This window comes from Humulus lupulus, chromosome 2 (assembly GCF_963169125.1).
Source record: "Humulus lupulus chromosome 2, drHumLupu1.1, whole genome shotgun sequence".
NCBI classification, from domain to species: domain Eukaryota; kingdom Viridiplantae; phylum Streptophyta; class Magnoliopsida; order Rosales; family Cannabaceae; genus Humulus; species Humulus lupulus.
In genome coordinates this window covers 16,055,808-16,076,933 of record NC_084794.1, presented here as the reverse complement: position 1 = coordinate 16,076,933, position 21,126 = coordinate 16,055,808, and the positions used below count along the sequence as shown (strand labels likewise).

At 35.4% G+C, this 21,126-nt stretch overlaps 1 long non-coding RNA gene across 1 annotated transcript; it reads right to left on the bottom strand.

The window, feature by feature from the left end:
• Positions 1 to 1,076: 1,076 nt before the first annotated feature.
• LOC133815861 (uncharacterized) lies at positions 1,077 to 2,985 on the bottom strand. The gene is made up of 2 exons (XR_009884869.1): positions 2,818 to 2,985; positions 1,077 to 1,424 (listed from the first exon to the last, which is right to left on the bottom strand). It is a non-coding gene; the product is annotated as an uncharacterized LOC133815861 (long non-coding RNA).
• Positions 2,986 to 21,126: the final 18,141 nt, after the last annotated feature.

The window sequence follows — 21,126 nt, the reverse complement described above, 5'->3', positions numbered from 1 at the left end:
ATGATGATGTCTGGGATACGTTCATTATACATATGTATGTTTATTCTTGGACATGTATATATGACATTTAATTTCATTTTAAATAATAACCGATTACCACTATAAAAATAATTTTGGATTTTTTAGTAATGTGGTTGTGACAGTCAGAATCCCGTGATCCGCAAGGGGAAAGATCGGGTAAAAGCTGTACAATCCCACATCGCCTAGGGAAGGTCATGTGTGATGATTCTAAGACTGTGTAGGTATGAGACTACACAGTTGAAGAGGGCTTAAATGAATTGATGGGTACTACCTATGCCAACAAGATGCATATTCTTTTCAGTAGCCCGTCACTTAAGAACTCCAAAGTTAAGCGTGCTTGACCTGGAGTAATCTCAAGATGGGTGACCTCTTGGAAAGTTTTCCCAGGAAGCGTGCGAGTGAGGACAAAGTACGCTGGAAATATTCGTGTTGGTTTGTAGGGTCAGTCGTCATTCCAGGAGGCAACCATAGTGACGTGGGGCATTACAAATGGTATCAAAGCCTTGACCCAGCCGAAAGTGTGGTCGACAGGGACGTCAGACCCCTAAGGGAGGGTGATTGTGACAGTCAGAATCCCGTGATCCGCAAGGGGAAAGATCGGGTAAAAGTTGTGCAATCCCACATCGCCTGGGGAAGGTCATGTGTGATGATTCTAAGACTGTATAGGTATGGGACTACACAATTGAAGATGGCTTAAATGGATTGATGGGTACTACCTATGCCAACAAGATGCATCTTCTTTTCGGTAGCCCGTCACTTAAGAACTCCAAAGTTAAGCGTGCTTGACCTGGAGTAATCTCAAGATGGGTGGCCTCCTGAGAAGTTTTCCCAGGAAGCGTGCGAGTGAGGACAAAGCACGCTGGAAATATTCGTGTTGGTTTGTAGGACCAGTCGTCATTCCAGGAAGCAACCATAGTGACGTGGAGCGTTACAGTGGTTGTAACCGGTTACCACTATCAATTTTAACTATCATGGCAAATACTCGAGTGAATTGTAACTTGTTAATGCCAGATTTGAAGAAGGAAAACATATAAGAATATAACCACTAAATAAGAAGAAGAAGAAGGTGTGAACTGTAACACCCTCACTTATTTTAGTTCAAACCATATTTGAGGGGTTACGATTTAAAACTATATCATAATTACTTTCAACGGAAGTCTGAATTTTTTTTTTGAAAACTTATTTCACATTATTTACATTAAACATAAAGTGTGTCTCAAAAATATTATACATAAGTATTAAATAACCCAATTTATTTTCAAAACATAACTTCACACTTTATTACAATCATACACACTGATAAACTGAAATAACTCACAAAAGGTCGATATATTCATATGTTCAAATTAGGGTTAGGACCATGCTTCAGTTCTCCTTTGTCATTCACTCATTTCTTTCTCTACCTGCAATGGAAGACAACTGTGAGCCTAAAACTCAGTAAGCAAAGTAATGCATGCAATGCTAATAATTACCCAATGTTAATGGACATACACAACTTCTTTATAAATTTTGGGCACCTTAATATTGTGCACACTATTTGATTAGGCCAATGCCTGCAGGGCTTGTTACACATATAATATAAAATCTCATGGGTTCTCCTCCGGCTAGCCATCACCACAGTAGGGCGCATTAAAAACCTTATTCCATCATTGCCCCGTCGGGCTCAAGAGTTAAGGCGGCCACACACTGTGGTGTCAATACATATAACAATAACTCATATAGAGGAGAAATAAAAACGGGAACATGGCAAACAATATAATTGATTCACTAAAACCTAGTCCAAATTATTGGGATGCCACTATGAGCATAACTATAGGCCTCCGTTTACACTTACTTACATTCTCATTTGCCTTTTCAAAACAATGGCACTGAACTTAAACTTCTTATTACAACTTACTTTTATGTTGCATAAAACTTGCTAATGCATCACATAATTAATCATCATAATATCATGCATGGTCTCATATCATACAATAATTCACCATATCACTATTATGACATGCATACAAATTTATGATGAAGTATCAATGTATGTTAATACCACTTACTCACAACATATTCATATAATGCATACTTTCACATAACATGTAATTCTTGTGTTGCAGTTAAGTACTCTACTTGCCTTCTGACCAAAATATATTTTACCGTGTAACAAGTGGTGTCTTAGGTGTTGATGTGCTTATCCTGACAATAGCATGAATTTCACATCATAATGATGGCAGTAAGGCATTGAACTATCATTAAAAAATATCAATAAAGCATCATATCCAATCATGCCTAAATTGCCTTAAACTACTTAGATCGAGTGTTAGATTTATCTTAGACACTTGGAGAAATTTTGACAGAGCTTCTCCTTAATTTTTGCTATCCCCAAATATCAAAATCAATCAGTAATCAACATCAAATAACCTGTCATAACCACATATCCCAAATACCTACATAATTCATTACAAAGTTATCATATATCGATTTTGATAAAATTCTAATTTCCAAGATCATCACCCAAATTAAATGAGTCTCCATGTCTATTCAAATATTTATAAACATATCTACCCTCTTATAAACTCAATCAAATAACCAAAAATCATTTTGTACTCCAAGAACCACAAAAACCTCATAAAACACAAAATTTCACTTACCGAGCAACTTTTCAGCGAAAACAATCTCTTCTAGCTTTTCTAAATCTCAAACCACTTGGAAACTAACAAGAAATATCTTAAAAAGGATAAAACACCATATATAAGCTCTCAGAAAAAAATAAAAAATATTGTTTAACTTCCAAGTACAAGAACTTACCATAAAAAGGCCAAAACTAAGCTTAATCCACTTCTTTGGCTTTGATTTCACTTGGATCTCCTTAGAATCTCTTCAAGCCAGCCAAGAAATGATTTTTGGTTTTCTTTTCTCTCTGTTTTTCAGAGTCTTGGTCGTGGAAAGTGATAAGGTTAATGGCAATCCTTTATTTTCAATGATTTAGCCTTATTGTATCAAAATTTGACACCTTTCACCTTATCATTAAACTTTTTGACTCATGAAAACCTTATCACTTCAATAATTTCGACTTAATCATCTGCTAGGCCCATTATCCTTATGTGTGAAACACTCACACCAAACCTTAGGTCCATATGAATTCATACCCAATAGTTATGCTTACCCGATTGAGCGTAGCGCACTTATGCTAAGCTCGTTTTGACTTTGCGTCAACACCACTGATTATGTATACCACCCATCAAGAATTGATCTAATGGTTCTAAAACTATTTTTACTTAATCAATGAGACCTTAATCATACATCAATTATATGTGGTATCCACTAATACTCAATTTTACACCGAAATACTAGTAATTGACATTGTACTATTTTCACCGCTTAACATCTTTTGCCTTCTATATCTCACTTTTCTCACTTGATTTCATGCCTTGTCCATATATTTCATCATTTCTTATATCTTGAGCACATCAAACACCCATAAAAGATAACTCAAATGCCACAAGGTTAATAATGTTGAACATACACATAGACATCATATACACAACTTTTATACTTATACATGAAAACACTTATAAGAATATGCATAAGCTCAAATTATACATACTGTATGATATGTAATGCAATGCCATCATATGATTATTGGCTATATTATATCAAAATAATGTGGGTACTACATGAACCGGTTACCCCTATTAAAATAACTGACTAATAACTAGTTACTAAGCCAAACCTAGAAGAAGAAAAAAAAAACCTAAAAAATAAAATATAAATCTGAAAAGTTGAAGAAGAAGAAGGTGGTAACTGGTTACCCCTATCAAAATAATAAAGTAGTAACTGATTACTTAGCTAATTCTTCAAAAAAACAACTACACCTGAAAAGCAAAATCAGATATGAAAATAACCAAGAAGAAGAAGAAGATCGAATAAGGTAACTGGTTACTTAGGTAGTTTTATAAATAAAACCATATCTGAAAAACAAAATCTTATTTAAAAACAACCATGAAGAAGGAGATTGGATATGGTAATTGGTTACAGCTAGGTCCACAAAAAACTCAGAACTAAAAACAAAACTAGATCATGACAGTAATTGGTTACTTAGACAGATTTGGAAAAAAAACTAGATCTGAAGAAAAAAAATCAGATCTGAAACAACAAAGAAGACGCAGAAGAACGTGAAGAAGAAGAAGAAACACGCGAAGAAGAACAAGAAGAACGCGAAAACGAAGAAGATGAAGATGAACAGAGGATGGCATCAGCAATGATCGGAGGTGCGACGTCCATTTGTCGGTGTAACAAAACTGCCATTATTGTGAGAGAAAATGGAAAGAGTGAGTGAAAGATACGTGAGAGAGAGACAGAGAGAAAGTGTGTGTAGTTTTGTTTATGGTATTTTGTTTATAATATATTTTTTGGATTCCCATATTTAAATTTTTTTTTTGCTAGAGTTACAATATTTTGTGGCATAAGTTTTATGCCCATAAATATAGAAAGTAGCTTATTTTTTCTCATATTTTTGTAAAGCTCCCTACTCTTTATAACTATCACTCTCCTTTCTCCCTTGTGCCTCCCCGAGATCCTCTCTCTCTCTCTCTTCTCTCACAACAATGGCAGCTCTTTCACGTCAACGACCAAAACAGATGTTGTACCTCCGGTCCCCCTCCCCCTGACACCACCTTCAGTTATTTTTATTCTTCTTCTTGGTTGTTTTCAAATCTATATGATCTTTTTTTCATATCTTTTTTTTCCATATCTATTTTTTTTTATCTAAATAAGTAATTGGTTACAATCATGATTGTTTTTTTTTCTTCCCAAATTTGGATAAGTAACTAGTTATCATCACAGTTGTTTTTTTCTTCCCAAATTTGGCTGAGTAACCAGTTACATTCACAATCAATTTAGGTTAAGTAACTTTTTTATTTGTTTAGGTTTTAGATTTAATTATTATTAGCGTAATGAGTTATTTAGATAGTGTTAACTAGTTACTACCGCATCACTTAAAAAAATAAAAATTATTTTGATAGAGGTAATCGATTTTCACCACATCACTAAAAACATAAAAACTAATTTCGTAGCGGTAATCAGTTTCCACCACATGATTGAAAAAAAGATGGTAACCGGTTACTACCATATCACAAAAAAACTATTTTCATAGTGGTAACAAATACTTCCAAATGCTATTTTCTTATAATATTAGGATGAAATTTTGTACCAGCAATAATTATGTTTGTGCATAAGTCATACTAATTTAGATATAAATACAACAATAATTTACCATATGGGCTTTTGTACTACTTAGTAGCCCAGGCAGAAGCCCAAACTAATGGGCCACTGAAAAGAATTGTCAATTAGAATCACCTGGTGAAAACAAGAGAAGAGATTATGATTATAGCGATGGTTTGGTGTGTGCCCATCATAGTCATAGTTACATGTGGCACCACCGAAAACTACTCATAAGGTTCTATCAAATCAAATCATTTCAAATCGGCAAGTTGTGATGTGTTGTGTGAGAGTATATGAGTGTCATAGTTATTCTGCCAAACACCTTTTTTTTTCTCATTTTATCCATTTAAAATCCAAATTGGAAATCCTTCTGGACGCCAAACAAACATGGCAAAAAAAGCTAATCCAAACAGAATCCCACCCTCTTTGGGATAAGGTCATGACTTAGGAGCTTCCTTTATTTATATACTAATCAAGCGTTTCCTTGAAAATAATTCAAAAAGAGAGGCAAAACATAAAAGAGTCAACAAACAATTTGGAGTAAAAAACAAAAAACAAAAGGCAAAGCCTAACAAAATCACCTACTTCATTTCAGTCACCAACCTTCAGATCGGCAACTTTACCACCACCTATGTATTCCATTCACTTCTTTACATTTTTACTGTATTGATATATGTGTAGTTAATATTATACTAGATGTTGAGTATATGTTAGATATAAAGAGGGTTTTTTCTTAAGTACATACTTTTTTGTTTTTTTTACTGTTCCCAATTATTTTTCTTAAAAAATACGTAAAAAAAATTTAAAAATACGATTTTTAAAATTTCATAATTATAAAAATACAATCTTAAGAAAAACAACTTAAAATTACTTACTGCATCAATAAAAAATAAACAAATATGTATATAGAGGACCACTTCGGTGTAACCAATTTTTTGATATTTTTATAACTTTTTTTGTTGCATTGTTTTAGAGTTTTTTATTTTAAAAAAACAAAATACAATTTTTTATTATAAAAATATGAGATACTTACAAAAAATACTTAATTTTGCTAAAAAATTACATTTTTATTGCCAAACATTTTTAAGTGTTTTTTTTATTTCAAGTTGTTTTTATGTTTATTTTGAGTTGATTTTAGTTATTCTGATATATATATATATAAATATAAGTGATGATTTATTTGGTTGCACTAGTGTAGCCATATTTGTGTTTAAGCACCTAAATATTTTTTTCTAATTTTTATTATGACGATGTATATTGTAGTCATTTAAGACATTCTTCAAATTTTAAGAATTTTGGAATAATTTACAGTGCTGAAAATAAAGTTCAAACATTGTGTTGCACACGTATCTATTTTTTGTGTGCGTGTGTAAAATTCAATTGTTTGAACATTGTTTTCAGTACTGTAAATTATTTCAAATCTCTTAAAAATTTGCAGGAAGTCTTAAATGACTACAATGTACATCGTCATAACAAAAATTATTTAGGTGCCGAAATACAAAATTGATTGCACCGATACAATTAAATAAGTCGGCTCTATATATATCAGAATAACTAAATATCAACCCAAAATAAACCTAAAAACAACTTGAAAACAACACAAATAAAGGTAAAATTGTAAAAATGTAAAAGTTTTCTTAAAATCGTAAAATTAAAAAAAAAAATTAGTGGTAAAAACATAATTTTTTAGCGAAATTAAGTATTTTAGGTAAGAATCTCATATTTTTATGGTCAAATTTGTATTTTGTTTTTTTTTTTTAAGTTATAAAAATATTGAAATTGACATTTTTGAAAAAAAATCTCTTAAATTAAACTTTTGGATTCTTAGAAAATAAATTAACAAAATAATAATAATATTGGGTTTTGGTTGGACCCACTAAAGAGTGTTGTGCATTCCATTCCATATATGTAGTTGAGTTTTTGACACAATTTTCTTCCATTTATTTGCTATATATGATGAGATGAGTGTAGGAATGACAAGTGGATGGTGAGGAAAGCTCTTTTCCTAAAAAGGTCGTTGCATGATGCATGGCTTTCTCTCTCTCTCTTTCTTTAATTCCCTTTTAATTTGTTTTTTTCTTCTATTAAACCAGATGCTGACACGTGGACGGCCAATTGCATGATGCATGGCTCTCACTATTTCTTTGATTTGTTTTTTTCTTCCATTAAACCAGATGCTGACACGTGGATGGTCAATTCCTCACAACACTTTCATACATACGTGTAAATAGTTGGGCGGTCCATTTCACAATTTCGTCATTAGGATTGCACACGAGTTGGTTTTATTGAATTTCATATTTTCGGATTTGAATTTTACGGGTTTGGATTTTAAAAAAGCCTGCCGAAAACTGACGAAAATACTCGAATTTACCTTGGGTTCGGATTTTAAATTTCATGGGGGTTTCAAATTTTACTAAATTTGGGCCTCAGACCCAAATTAAATTAAAATGTCAATATTAATAGGATAAATATGGATATTGTGTTTTACAAAAATGATTGATCGGACTTCGTGTTTTGTTAAATGATAATTTGGACTATGTGTTTTGCAAAATAGAACATTTTAATACCCTAGACCAGAATTTGGTCAAACTTTTTTTAATTATGACTAAAATGCCCCTAGTTTTATAAATGAGTTAATTTAATAAATAAAAAAATAATATAAATTATAAAAAAAATCATATTTTGAATAATGAAAATTTTAAAATATTAAAGAACTATAATGTTACTTTCTCATTCTCTCTCCTCCCTCTTTCTTTTCTTCCCAAGCTTCGGTCTCCAAACCCAACCAACCCTAGACGTTTTTTGAGTGCGGGTTTTTTAGGTCACATGTACACCCCTAATATTTACACCATCTCTAATCCGATCTTTATATTTTGTATGATTTTTATATAAAAAAAATATGTAATTTTCACCTTTTTTTTTTTACACTCCAACCACACTAACAAATATTATATACAAAAATATGGTCTTTTATATTCTCTTTTTTTTCAATTATTATTTTTAGTAAATCCTAATAATTGATTTTTAGTATTTTATCAAAATTTGTGTTTGATATGTATAGTTTTTTATTATATAAAAGAAGAAATTAATTAAAAGTGAAACAAATTAGACATAAATTTAAATTAGAACATACTTTAAATTTAAATTATAAAAAAATATTATATAAGTTGGTGTTGAATTTTGTTATCGGTACAATGGGAAAGTACGAGGGCATTTCTTAGAACGTTGACCATTATTGAGCTTGAGCTTTAAACTCAATTTTTGGACTGGGATTGAACTAGCAAACACTTCTTTTTGAGTAATAAATATTGGGGGCGTACCAGGATGGTACATTAGATGTTTGTCTTTAGGCCAGTCCATAGCGTACGTGATCATACTCCTAGAGTCCTAGCTGTTGAAACCCTCACGATAAAAAAATTTAACAAATACAAAGTCTTTAGTTCATATATAAAAAACAACAACGTTCAGAAAATGGTAAATACCATTTTGACTCTTGTGTTGTGCAAAAGTTAACAATCGTGTAACGACCTAAAATCACTAATAAGACTTAAGGGTCTTGATTAGTGTATCGGGATGGTATAATTGACTTATGTGTGATTTAAATAATTTAATGCATGTTTATGAGTATTAATATGCATGTGGGCCATGTTTAGCTTATATGGGCATATTTGTAATTTTTGGCATAAATATGATTATTTGTGGTCATTATTGAGACCACATTGTTATGTTGATATATTTGCAGTATATGACTCGAGACGGTCCTAGTGAGCGGTTTGACGAAATAGTCACGGCGGGGTTTTATACCCAGCTCGGGGGAGCCTGAGGGTATTTTCGGGAATTTAGGAGATATATTGGAGATTATTAGACTTTGGGTAAATAATTGGTGATTGATTTGATGACGGGATTTAAATGGAAAATATTAGGAATACTTGAGGAATTAGTAGGAATTGGGAATGAATGACTATTCTACCCCTAGATTAAGTTAGAAGGTTATTTTGTTTGGGAGGGCAAAATAGTCTTTCCAAAGTCTAAGGATATGTTCAACCTTTATGTTAGAATAAAATAGAAGGGTATAGAATAATTAAGGAAAGAAAGAAGGAAAACAGAAATCTCAGCTCACTTCTCTCTCTCTCCCACGTATCCCTCTCTTTCTCTTGCTTCCATTTGAGCTTCAAGCTAAGGACTCAAGAAGAGCTTAAGCTAGGTGTTGAGGCTCTAATCTTTGAGGAAATTGAAGGGGGGATTAAGCTTGAATGGTAGCTGGAAATCAAAGGAAAGTCAGAATTTTTGGAGTTGTGTTGGTGTGAAGATTCAGCTGAGAATTGAGTCTCCACTTGAGGTAAGACTACTGTCCTAAACTTTTGAGTTTTGCTGAATGGTTTAAGTTGAATTTTAGGTTCTTGAGTATAGGTTTAGTGATGAATTTGGCTGATGGTTGAGTAGAAAATCTCAGTGGTTATATTGTGATTCTTGTGGCTGAATTGAGATGTTGATGTTTGTTTATATTACTAGGAATTATAGGATGAAAATATGTAATTATAGGTCCAAATTCGTGGTTGGCTTAGTGATGAATTGAGGGGAAAATTATGGGTATGTTTGAATGTTCTTGGTTGGGAGAAGAAAGAGAAAACCCAAGTTTTCTCTGGGTTCGCAAGGCGCGCCGCGGCGCGTGTGGCCCTTCTGGCCGTGGGAGCTCTCTGACTTGGGGGCGCACCGCGACTTGCTTGGCCAAGTCATGACCTGCCTCCCCTTTGGCGTGAGAGCTTGCTCTCTGACTTGGGGCAAGTCGCGACCTGCCTGGGAGGTTTGGCCTTGGGGGTTTTTAAGTATCATTAGGGGTCGAGGGTTCGATCTTAGGTGCTCAGGACAATTTCTATTACCCACTTTAGTAGAAATTGAGGTCCCGGAGGCTAGTTTTGTTCCCTAGGTATTTTATTTCTAATTGGAAGTTGATAGATATCAATGACCCTTGTGACTAGGTTTGTCGCCAAGGCTCGAGGCTAGGGATTGTGCTCGGAACCTGTAACGCCCTACTACCTTAGAGTCGTTACTAAGTGAGTTTAAAATGTGCAATTAACTCGCTAAACGAGATTTTTAGAACAAAAGTGTGATTAAACAAAAAAATCAAGGTTGTACACTTTAAAAGTACTCTATTTCATTGAAAAATCCAAGAGTCTAACATTTGGGATCCCAAAATAAGGTTTATAAAGTATTTACAACTCAAAATAGGTTTACAGATGACTAACTATCAAAAACACAATTTCATACAACCATTCCTCAAAATGCCCCCAACCAAAGTGGTCGGGCAGGCCAAACATGTACGCGCCGCCCCACGCTCTCCATACTCATGGCTGATTGACTTTTTCCTTGCCCTTACCTGCAACACAGAGCACCCGTGAGCCGAAGCCCAGCAAGAAAACTCACACAGCACATAACATATGCATATTATATAACCATTATATCAGACAATCCACAGATAAACAGATAGTCCATTAGTTTAAACATATATGGCCATGCCGTCCCAGAAGCATTACCAAAGCCTGGGATCTCGGTCTTCACTGTAAGGATATCCCATGTATCCATTGGGGTATCACCCTGGTGGTATGCACTCCGCGTGCCAAATGTTACTCTCGGCCCCACTGTCGTTCTCGGCCTTTGCCATTCTCGGCCCTTTGCCGTTCCCGGCTCCTTGCCGTTCTCGGCTCCTTTGCCGTTCATTCAACTATAACCACATATAGCTTAACTCAAACAGCATTCAATCATATAACAATTCAATCAAGGCTACACCCTAACATGTAATACAATCTAGGGTCGTGCCCTGCAACAATACTATGGGCCCATGCCCTACTCTACGGGTATTACAGTTTTCTTACCTGTATCCCGAGCTTCACAATGCACCAAAGTCACGAGCACGGTCCTCTATCCCGGGCCTCTCCGAAAACCTAGTCACAACACATATAAAACACTCTTTAATACTAACCAATCCAAAACCACTTCCTGGAACCAATCCCATACTCCCGGGACCTCCAATTTCCCTAAACAATGCAACAGAATCATCCCCCGAGCCCCCGGGGCAAATGCCCAAAATTGCAAAATCCCCCTGCCCAAAAATGGCCTAGCGCCGCGGCGCCCAACAAGGAGGGCTGCGGCGCCCAGAAACTCCCCTGCTGCCTGATGCAGCCTTGCGCCGCGGCACCAAAGAACAGGGCCGCGGCGCCCCTTCGCGAACCCAGAAATCTGGGTTTTCCCCTGCATTTTCCCCAAGCCAAAACACCTCCAATCCAACCCAAACACATACCTAAACCCCAAAACCATTTTGAAACCCTCAAATGAACCATCTAACAACCAATAAACATCAGCAACAAGGTCAAACATACAATTACACCCATAATCCTCCATTTGGTTTCAAATTTCAGAAACTTAAACCATGCTTCCAAATTCTTAAACCACATCAGATACGAAAATTCAAAGATATATAAAACTCTTACCTCAATCAAGAATTCAACCTTGAGCTACTTTCCCAATCAAATCCCAAGCTCAAACACAAACTCAAGCTGAACCTATCCTCAATTCATCCCAAGAATTCACCAAGCAAAACACACAAATCAATTCTCAATTCCATGATATTCTTAACTGAATTTTACAACATATGCACAGAATTTCCTTACCTCAATATGCTGAATACTCCTCTAAGTTTCCTAGCTTTAATCCCATTCTTGATCGCAAGAGATTTGCCCTTCTTCCCTTCTTTCTTGCCCTTAGTTTTTTCCCTTTTAATCCTCTAGGTTTTCTTCCAATTCCAGCAAGATCAAAATATGGCTAAGTGATAAACGTGAATCACCTTTTCCCTCAACTGAAGGTATCTAAGCCCCTGCCAAAAGACTATTCGACCCCTCATCAAAATCCTTTCCTAACTAAACCTCAAGGGCATTCTTGCCATTCACCTTTCTTACAAATCTACCATCTTTCTTATCTAAAATTGTTACTATCAATAGTTACCAATGGTCACTCAAGTTACTCAATTACCATTAACCATAACCCATTAATTCTCAAACTCAATTTATAAAATTCCCAAAATACCCCTAGGCTCCTCCCGAGCCGGGTATTTAATCCTGTTGTGACTTTTAAACTAATTAGCTCCCTAGGACCGTCTCGGCACGTGCAATACAATAATATCACCACTCACACGTGGTACTAATCACATAACACAATTATTACATTTATGCCCTCAGCGGGCTAAAATTACCATTTTACCCCTAACATACAAACGGGGCCCACATGCATATTTATACCACCTAAACATGCATTCTAATCACATATTCATTCAAATTCATATATTAACATGTTAATTCACTTATTACCCTCCAGAAACGCTAATCAAGGTCCTAAACCTTATTAGCAAATTGGGTGTTACAGAACCAGTTCACCTTCTCCGCTCGAAATCAAAGGTAAGAAAACTGCACCCGGTTGTGTGGATATGTTGGGACTAAGAGTTCCCTATACTTTTATGCAATGTTGTATGATGGTATTATGCCATGTGAGCATGAAATAAACGGCCTAAGAGTGCCAGAATTAATATTTGCGCACAGGACGCGGCTCGACCACTGGTAGCTAAGGTTAATTATATAATCACTGAGCTCAGCCTATGTGAGCAGGAGTCAGTGGGATGAACAGAGGGCGCGGCCTAAGGCCGTCGACTTGAATATTGTATGATATGTTTATTGTTGTTAATCTGATGATTGTGGCATGTTAATTATCTGGATGATAGATTGTTGGTTTGTTGATTGATATCACTGATTATGTGATCAATGTGGTATGCTGAGTACTTGATTAATGATTTATGAATTGTTTGATTACTGTTATTGGTTATGTTCTGTATATGGTTTTCTTGTTGGACCTTGGCTCACGGGTGCTACGTGGTGCAGGTAAAGGCAAGGGTAAGCTGGACCAACCCTGATTTGGAGAGCTCTGGGGGCAGAATGTACATAGTCGGCTACTCGGCCGCCACGACCGATGGATGATACAGGGACAGGAGACCCAAAAATGCCTATTTTGCCATTAGAGTGGCTTGTGGTTGTACATAACCTTTGGAAATTTTGTAAACTGTTATTTAACCCTATTTTTAAGATCTCGTGTATCAAACACTTATTTAAATGAAGTTTATCTTTTATGACCAAAATCTTTTAACCCTAGTTCAATAGTGGTTTTAGTGACACATTTTCAATTAAACAACTTGAGTAGCAAGTCTTGCACCTTTATAACACACAGTGTAACGGTCTTGGTTATCCAAGGTGTTACAGATCGGACCTTCCGTTTTGTTAAATGACAATTTGGACCCTGCGTTTTACAAAATGATACCCTAAGCCTGATTTTGGTCAAACAATTTTTTAATATGACCAAAATACCCTCAAATTTTTTAATTATTGAATAATAATAATAGATTTTATGATAAAAAATAAATTAAATCGATTTTAAAATGAAAAAATTAATTAAATAATTTTTAATTAAACATAAATATTTTAATTCTAAATATAATTTAAACTTAAACCTAACATCAAAATTAAATATAAACCCTAAACTTAAAATACTAACATCAAACCTCCAAAATTAATGTTCGTATAGAAATACGAACAAAAATTAAAAATAAAATGAAAACTTTTAATTTTCCCTATTTCTTCTTCTATTCTTAACTGTGACCTTCACCTTCACTGTGATCCTCATCTCCCCCCTCACCTTCTTCCTTCACTGTGACCCTCATTTCCCTGCTTCGAATTTGCCGTTCACTTCGAGCCAAAGTCGAATCCTACCTTGAAGTCGTTGCTGGAAAGAGATCGATGTCGAAGTTGTCATAAATGGATGGGTCGAGTTTCAATGATGAGGGTTGTAAATCGATGCCCGTTTGTGGATGCTCCATTGTCGTCATTCGTGGTGCCTAGGTCGAACGTGGATACCTCAAATCTCGCTAATGAGGTGGTTGGGGAGCTACACTCGGGGAAGGAACTTCAATTGTCAGATTGGACTGTGGCTGAGGGTAAGAACTCAGGCAGGCGGGGACAATGACGACAATTGGCAGGGGTCTCTAGTTTGCTGACGAGGTCTGGTGCGAGGGGGTTATGCCAATTGAGGGGCGCCTAGAGTTCTGGTCTACTTTGACGGGATAAAGGCACCGTCGACAGTGGGTAAGGAGCTTCAGTCGGCGACGGTGGAATGCTTCAAGGGGGAGGATCTATTGAGTAGAGAATCGAGTTAGACGGCGGCAACACTGATCTTAAATGTGCTCCATCTCTAGCCAAGGAAGGCGACGACAACAGAGGACGATTCAACAAAGGCTTTATTATTTTTCTTTTATTCCATTGGGTTTTTGTTTTTAATGCATATGGTTTTGTAACGCCTTACTTTCTTAGAGCCGTTACTAAGTGAGTTTAAAACGTGCAATTAACTTGCTAATCGAGATTTTAAGGTAAAAGTGTAACTAAACCATAGACAAAGTCACATAATTTGTAAATACGACCATTCATTGAGATTTATAAAGTGTTTGACATCCGGGATCCCAAAACACTGTTTAGAAATATTTACAACTCAAAAATATAAATAAAGTCGACTAGACGACAAAATCAAGTTTAATACAAACATATCCCAAAATGCCCCTAACCATGGCATCCAGGCAGGCCAAACATGTACGCGTCGCTTCACGCTCTCCGTACTCATGGTTGGTTGACTTTCCCCTTGCCCTTACCTGCACCATAGAGCACCCGTGAGTCGAAGCCCAGTAAGAAAACTCACACAAGCAAATAACATATGCATATTTATCAATCAACATAATCAAGCCGCCAACAGGCTAAACATATACGGCCATGCCGCCCCAGGTGCCTTACCAGGCCCTGGGTTCGCGGTCTACACCGTGACGATATCCCAGGTATCCTATAGGGTCTCACCTCGGCAACTCGCATTCCGCGTGCTAAATGCTGCTCCCGACCCCTTGCCGTTCCCGGCCCTCGTCGTTCCCGGCTCTTGTCGTTCATTCGCATATATGCACACATAGCATAATTAAACAAATACTTAAGCAAGTATAAACATATTCAATGGGTCTACGCCTTGCAACACAATCATATAGGGTCGTGCCCTGCTCTACGGGTACAACAGTTTTCTTACCTGTGTCCCAAGCTACCCGAGCACCGTGATCACGAGCACAGTCCTCTAACCCGAGCCTTGAAGAGAAACCTTAGTCACAACGCATAAATAAATAAACTATCAAGTTCCAACTCATAAAATAGCTTCAAGACATAATTCTAACCTCCAGGACCTTGGTTTCTACTAAACTGGGTAGTAGAAACCTTCCCGAGCCTTAACGTTCAAGTTCTCAAGCTAAAAAACCCTCATTTTTTCAAAAATCCACTTTTGGGCCGTGGCCCAGCCTCCCTTAAGCGCTGCGGCGCGCCCCAAAGCAGAGGCAAAATTGCCTCACATCTGCCAGCCTAGGGCCGCGATGCCCAAACCTTGCACCGCGCCGCCTGGGCAATTCCCTGAAGCCCCACTAGCCTATAAACTCAAGCGGGTCGCGACGCGAGCCCGAAACCCAGAAATTTTCCTCCATTTTTGGACCTCTAAATCCCCTGCAATACAACCCAAACCTATACTAAAGCCATAATTCAATCCCAAACTACTCATACCAAACTCAAGGCAGCACAGAAACTTAAAGAAACTAAACAAAAGTTTCACCACAATCCAAGTTAAATTATCCAGATTTCAACCTCCAAAACTCTAACAAAACAGAGAAACTCAACAACAACCTAGCTCAAATTCTTACTTCAAATGAGTAGAACGACCTCCAACTCCCTTGGCTTCAATCCCTGGCCTGATTTCTCCCACTTTCATCCACAAACTCTGAAATCCTTCCTTGGGTTTCTAGCTTCCTCTAGAGCTTCTAAAAGACCCAAGCAAATGTCAAGGTGAGAAGAAAACATGGAACACCCACTTCAGCCAAAGTCTATCTATAATAAGGACAATTACCACTTTGCCCCTCCTACCAATTAAACTCCTATACTAACCTCAAGGGCAATTCCGTCCTTTGCCTTATTCCGCTAACTCCTCGAGTGAACCTACAAATACCCATTTAATCCCAACATATCTCAATCATTACTAAATTACTACCTGCTACTCCATAATTCCCGAACACATTTTACGTTCCCAAAATACCCCTAGATTCCTCCTGAACCGGGTATTTGACCCCGTTGTGACTTTCTAACTAAATTGTTCCCTAGGACTATCTCGGATCGTGCTTCACAAATATATCACCAATCACACGTGGTAAATATCACAATATTCATAAATATCATATTTATGCCCTCAATGAGCTAAAATTACAAACATGCCCCTAAAAACCAGACAGGACCTACATGCATATTTAATTCACCTAAACATGCATTTCTAATCACATACTCATCAAATTCATATATTAACACCATTAACCAATTATTGCCTTCTAGGCACACTAATCAAAGCCCTAAGCCTTATTAGCGAATTTGGGACGCTACAGATTTGATGTTTAAGGAAGACGAACAAACAAGGGGTTTGGGTTTTGATTTTGAAATGTGATATGAAATCTAGGTTTGATTTTGAAATATGATGATAAATCTAGGTTTTGATTTTGTACTGTGATTTTGATTTTGAAATTTGGGTTGCAAGTCATGTTCTTCTACCCAGAAAGCTTTGATTTATTGATTATACATGATTTGTTGGTTTTGAGTTCATAGATTTGTTGATGTTGTGATTTGATTTTTGTTGATGTTATGAATTTCTAGGTTCTGTGTTCATGAACTTTGGATATGTTATTTTTAATTTGGGAATTTTATGTTTTAAGATTATAGATGAAACAAGTTTTTGGAAAAAATTAGGGATGAATGTGAAGGGAAATGAAAAAAGTTTAAATTTTGTAATAATTTTTTGTTTATGAATGGTTTTATTTTGTTTTTTTATTTTAGATTTAAGATTATTTTTGTTAAATTTAGGGTTAAAATAAATTTTTAATTATTTTTTTATGTAAAAATAATTTAAATAATTTTTTATTTCAAAATATATTTTTAATTATTTAATTAATTGATTAATTAATAAAACTTGAGGGCATTTTGGTCATATATAAACAAAGTTTGACCAAAATCTGGTCTAGGATACTCTTTTGTTCCATTTTGCAAAACACATGGTCCAAATTGTTATTTAACAAAACACATGGTCTGATCGGTAACTTTTGCAAAGCACATAGTCCAAAATAGTATTTACCCTTTAGAAAATGATTAAAATTAGAAGTTGGAAGAAACTTGAAAGTCCATACATGATGATAATTGTTGACCCAAACTCTTAAGTCTCCTTGTTTTGATGATTAACAAATATTTGATTATTATTTGTTACTAATGATTTGTTGATTTTGTAGCAAAAACCAAAGTGAATTAGCAAATTCAAAGTCAAACTTATGACCAAGGGCAAAATGGTCATTCTACCAAATTTTCCGGAAATGACCCGAAATGGATTTCAAGACTCAAGAAACTCAAGATAAAGGTTTAATTTCATTTCTTAGTCTTGTAAAGTGATTGCAAGTTTACTTTAAGTCATAAGTATAAAATTTGGCTCATTCACGTGCTAAAAATGGTGATTTTTCAAAATGAGAACTAGACATCCTAAATTCATTTTAAGAAAATACATCCCGATACGGTCGTAATGCAATTGGAATTTTTGAAATCGGATAAACGAGCTAAAAGTTATAAAGAATTGAAAAACGGGAAAATAGGCATATTTTGAACTTTTGCTCATTGCCTGCCATCCGGAATTCCAGTTGGCAACCGGAATTCCGGTTCCACATCCGGACTTCCGGTTCGCGGCAGGCAGCTTCAAAAAGTAACCCCCAACGGCTATAAACGACTAGTTTTTTCCCAAACTCTATATAAACTCTTTTTTCACTCAAAATTGGGGGTTGACTGAGCATTTATTACATATATCAAACCTAATCCATTGATTTCAAAGAGCTCCCAAAGTTTAAATCATCCAAACACATATTCACACACTTGAGCCAAAATTTGTATTTATTTCTTCTAAGTGTGCTTGCTAATCACTCTAGGTTTCTCATTGTATCATCATACTTCTAGAGTAATTTTTGCTTGTAATATCAAACACATTCCCATATTGTGATTGAGGTGAGGTTGGAACCGGTTTTGTAAACAACCCGGTTAGAGTGAGATTTGCACTTCAACAATTCAAAAAAGAGGTTGATAATACCTTGGTGGTGGAAAACTATTGTAAGAGGTTTGGAAATACCTTGGTGAAAAATTCCCGGTTGTAAGGGTTAGTCAAGCCCGTTAACTTGGCTCGATAGTGGAACTCAAAGCTAGGTCCATAGCTTCGAAGACCAAGGACGTAGGTGGCTTAGTTCTACCGAACCTTGTAAAATTCGAGAGTTTGCAATTTCTTAACCTTAAACTCTTTACATTACAAGTTTGATTATTTGCTATATCTATTTGATTGCCATATTATTTGCTTTTACTTGATAAATTTGATTTATTGCATAATTTGGCATATTAAGTTTTAAATTTCCGAAATTAGTTTAAATTTCCAATTCACCCCTCCTCTGGGAAACATATATTGGGTTAACAATTGGTATTAGAGCAAGGGCTCATTTATTTGATTAGATTTCACAATCTAGAGCATGGCATTTCCAAATAATTCACAAAATAACATGTTAGAAGGTTTAAGCACAAATAGAGCACCATTCTTCAATGGAGTAGACTTTCCTTATTGGAGAATTAGGATGGAAACTTATCTTCAATCTATTGATTATGATTTGTGGCATATAGTGTCTAATGGTCCTTACATTCCTAAACATGTCATTAATGGTGTAGATGTTATTAAGACATATGAGGCATATGATGAAAATGACAAGAAAATGCTTTCTAAGAATGCTAGAGCTAAATATGCACTTATATGTGGTTTGGATAGAGATGTGTTCAAAACTATTGAACAAGCTTCTACCGCTTATGATATGTGGAAAATACTTGAAGTCACTCATCAAGGAACAAATGCTATGAAGGAAACTAAAATTCAAATTTATTCCACTCAATATGAGAACTTTAAGATGAAAGCGGATGAAACTATTGCTAACATGTATACTCGTTTCACTACTATCACTAATGGTTTGAATTCTCTTGGCAAGGTACTTTCACAAAAGGAGATGGTGACCAAGATTTTGAGAAGTCTCACCAAAGCCTATCAAGGCAAAGTGATTGCCATTCAAGAAGCCAAGGATCTCTCAACACTTCCCTTGGAAGAACTAATTGGTTCACTCATGAACCATGAAATTTTCATGAGTGCACAAGATGAAGAGGAAGTTGAGAAGAAAAAGAAGACTATTGCATTCAAGTCTTCCTCCTCCCGTGCCATTAGTGAAGATGATGAGGATAGCCTATGTAGTGACATGGAGGACTTGGCACTCTTCTCAAAGAAATACAAAAAGTTCATGAAATTCAAGAAGAACTTTGGGAAGAAGCCACAAAGAGGAAGTGACTCAAAAGAAAAAGAAAGAAAAAGCAAAGATGATCCACCAATTTGCTTTGAATGCAAGAAGCCCGGTCACATGAAAATGGATTGCCTAATGAGGAAGAAGAATAAATACAAAGGAAGGGCATGTTGGGGTTTTATGCCCTAATTAAAACCCAAATTCTTTGTAATCTCATTTTATTATCAATAAAAGAATAGAAATCATTTTTTGACTTGGTCAATCACTTTGCTCACATGTTTTATTTTCATGATTATTTGTTTAATATAAACTTCTATTAAATCCCGAGCATATAACTAATCTTATTTATAGTGACGTAATCACAGTGGAATATAAATATGATTATATGTTCAAAAATAAGTTAGTCCTAAGATTAGTCAGTGCATCGGATTTACACTGACTTGCCAATCTACGATATGATCTACTTACACATTACAGTGTTATGTTCTTTCCAGAACATTAGCAAAGTAGATAAGATCGGATGTATTTGTTACATCGGACAAGACCGATATTGACAGTTGATAAGATAAGTAAACATACCGTTATTATCTATTCTAGTCATATCATATAGTTGATCATAGGTCAATTCAATCTCAATTCTGAGTGGTTAGTATTCTAACTGATTGTATTATTTGAGTTTTTTGACTTGTTCGTTACCAGCTTACCCTACGGATTAGCCCATACTTACATCTTAGGAACTCGGTAGTATAATTGAGTGGGAGTGTTAATCATAGATATGAGCATCTATAGCTTCTGATGAAGAAGTGAAACGATGGTTTCCTTTTAGTTTGGTTCAAGGTGATAAATGATAGAGATCTCATTTCAGTAATTAAATTAGTTTACTGAAATATCATTTACAAGGAACTAAGTGTTTTAAGGATAAAATACAATGAGGGGTAAAACAGTATTTTAGTCCTATCTCATTGTAGACCGTCTATAGAGGATTGAGTGAAAATTATGGTTGTAACAATGGATAATTAATAGCGTATCTATATTTGTTATAGAACGTTCTATGAATTCAAGAGTGCAATTCCAAGTCTATAGTGGAGTCACGAGGAATTAATAAGTTAGTAAATTTATTTGTTAGATTTATGATAACTTATTGGAGCTTGATTTCATAGGCCCATGGTCCCCATTGTACCTTGGATAAAATCATCTAGATAGTCTCAATTAATTGATTTAATTATCAATTAGAATTATCAAAGTTGACCAGGTCAATTTTGGATAGTTTCACAGAGTTGTGTAATTTTGAGAAGAAAAGAGAAATTATGGCAGATTTATTAATTAAGATAAATTGGTATCTAAATTAATAAATAAATTTAAATCAAGGTTCAAATTATAAATAATTAATTTGA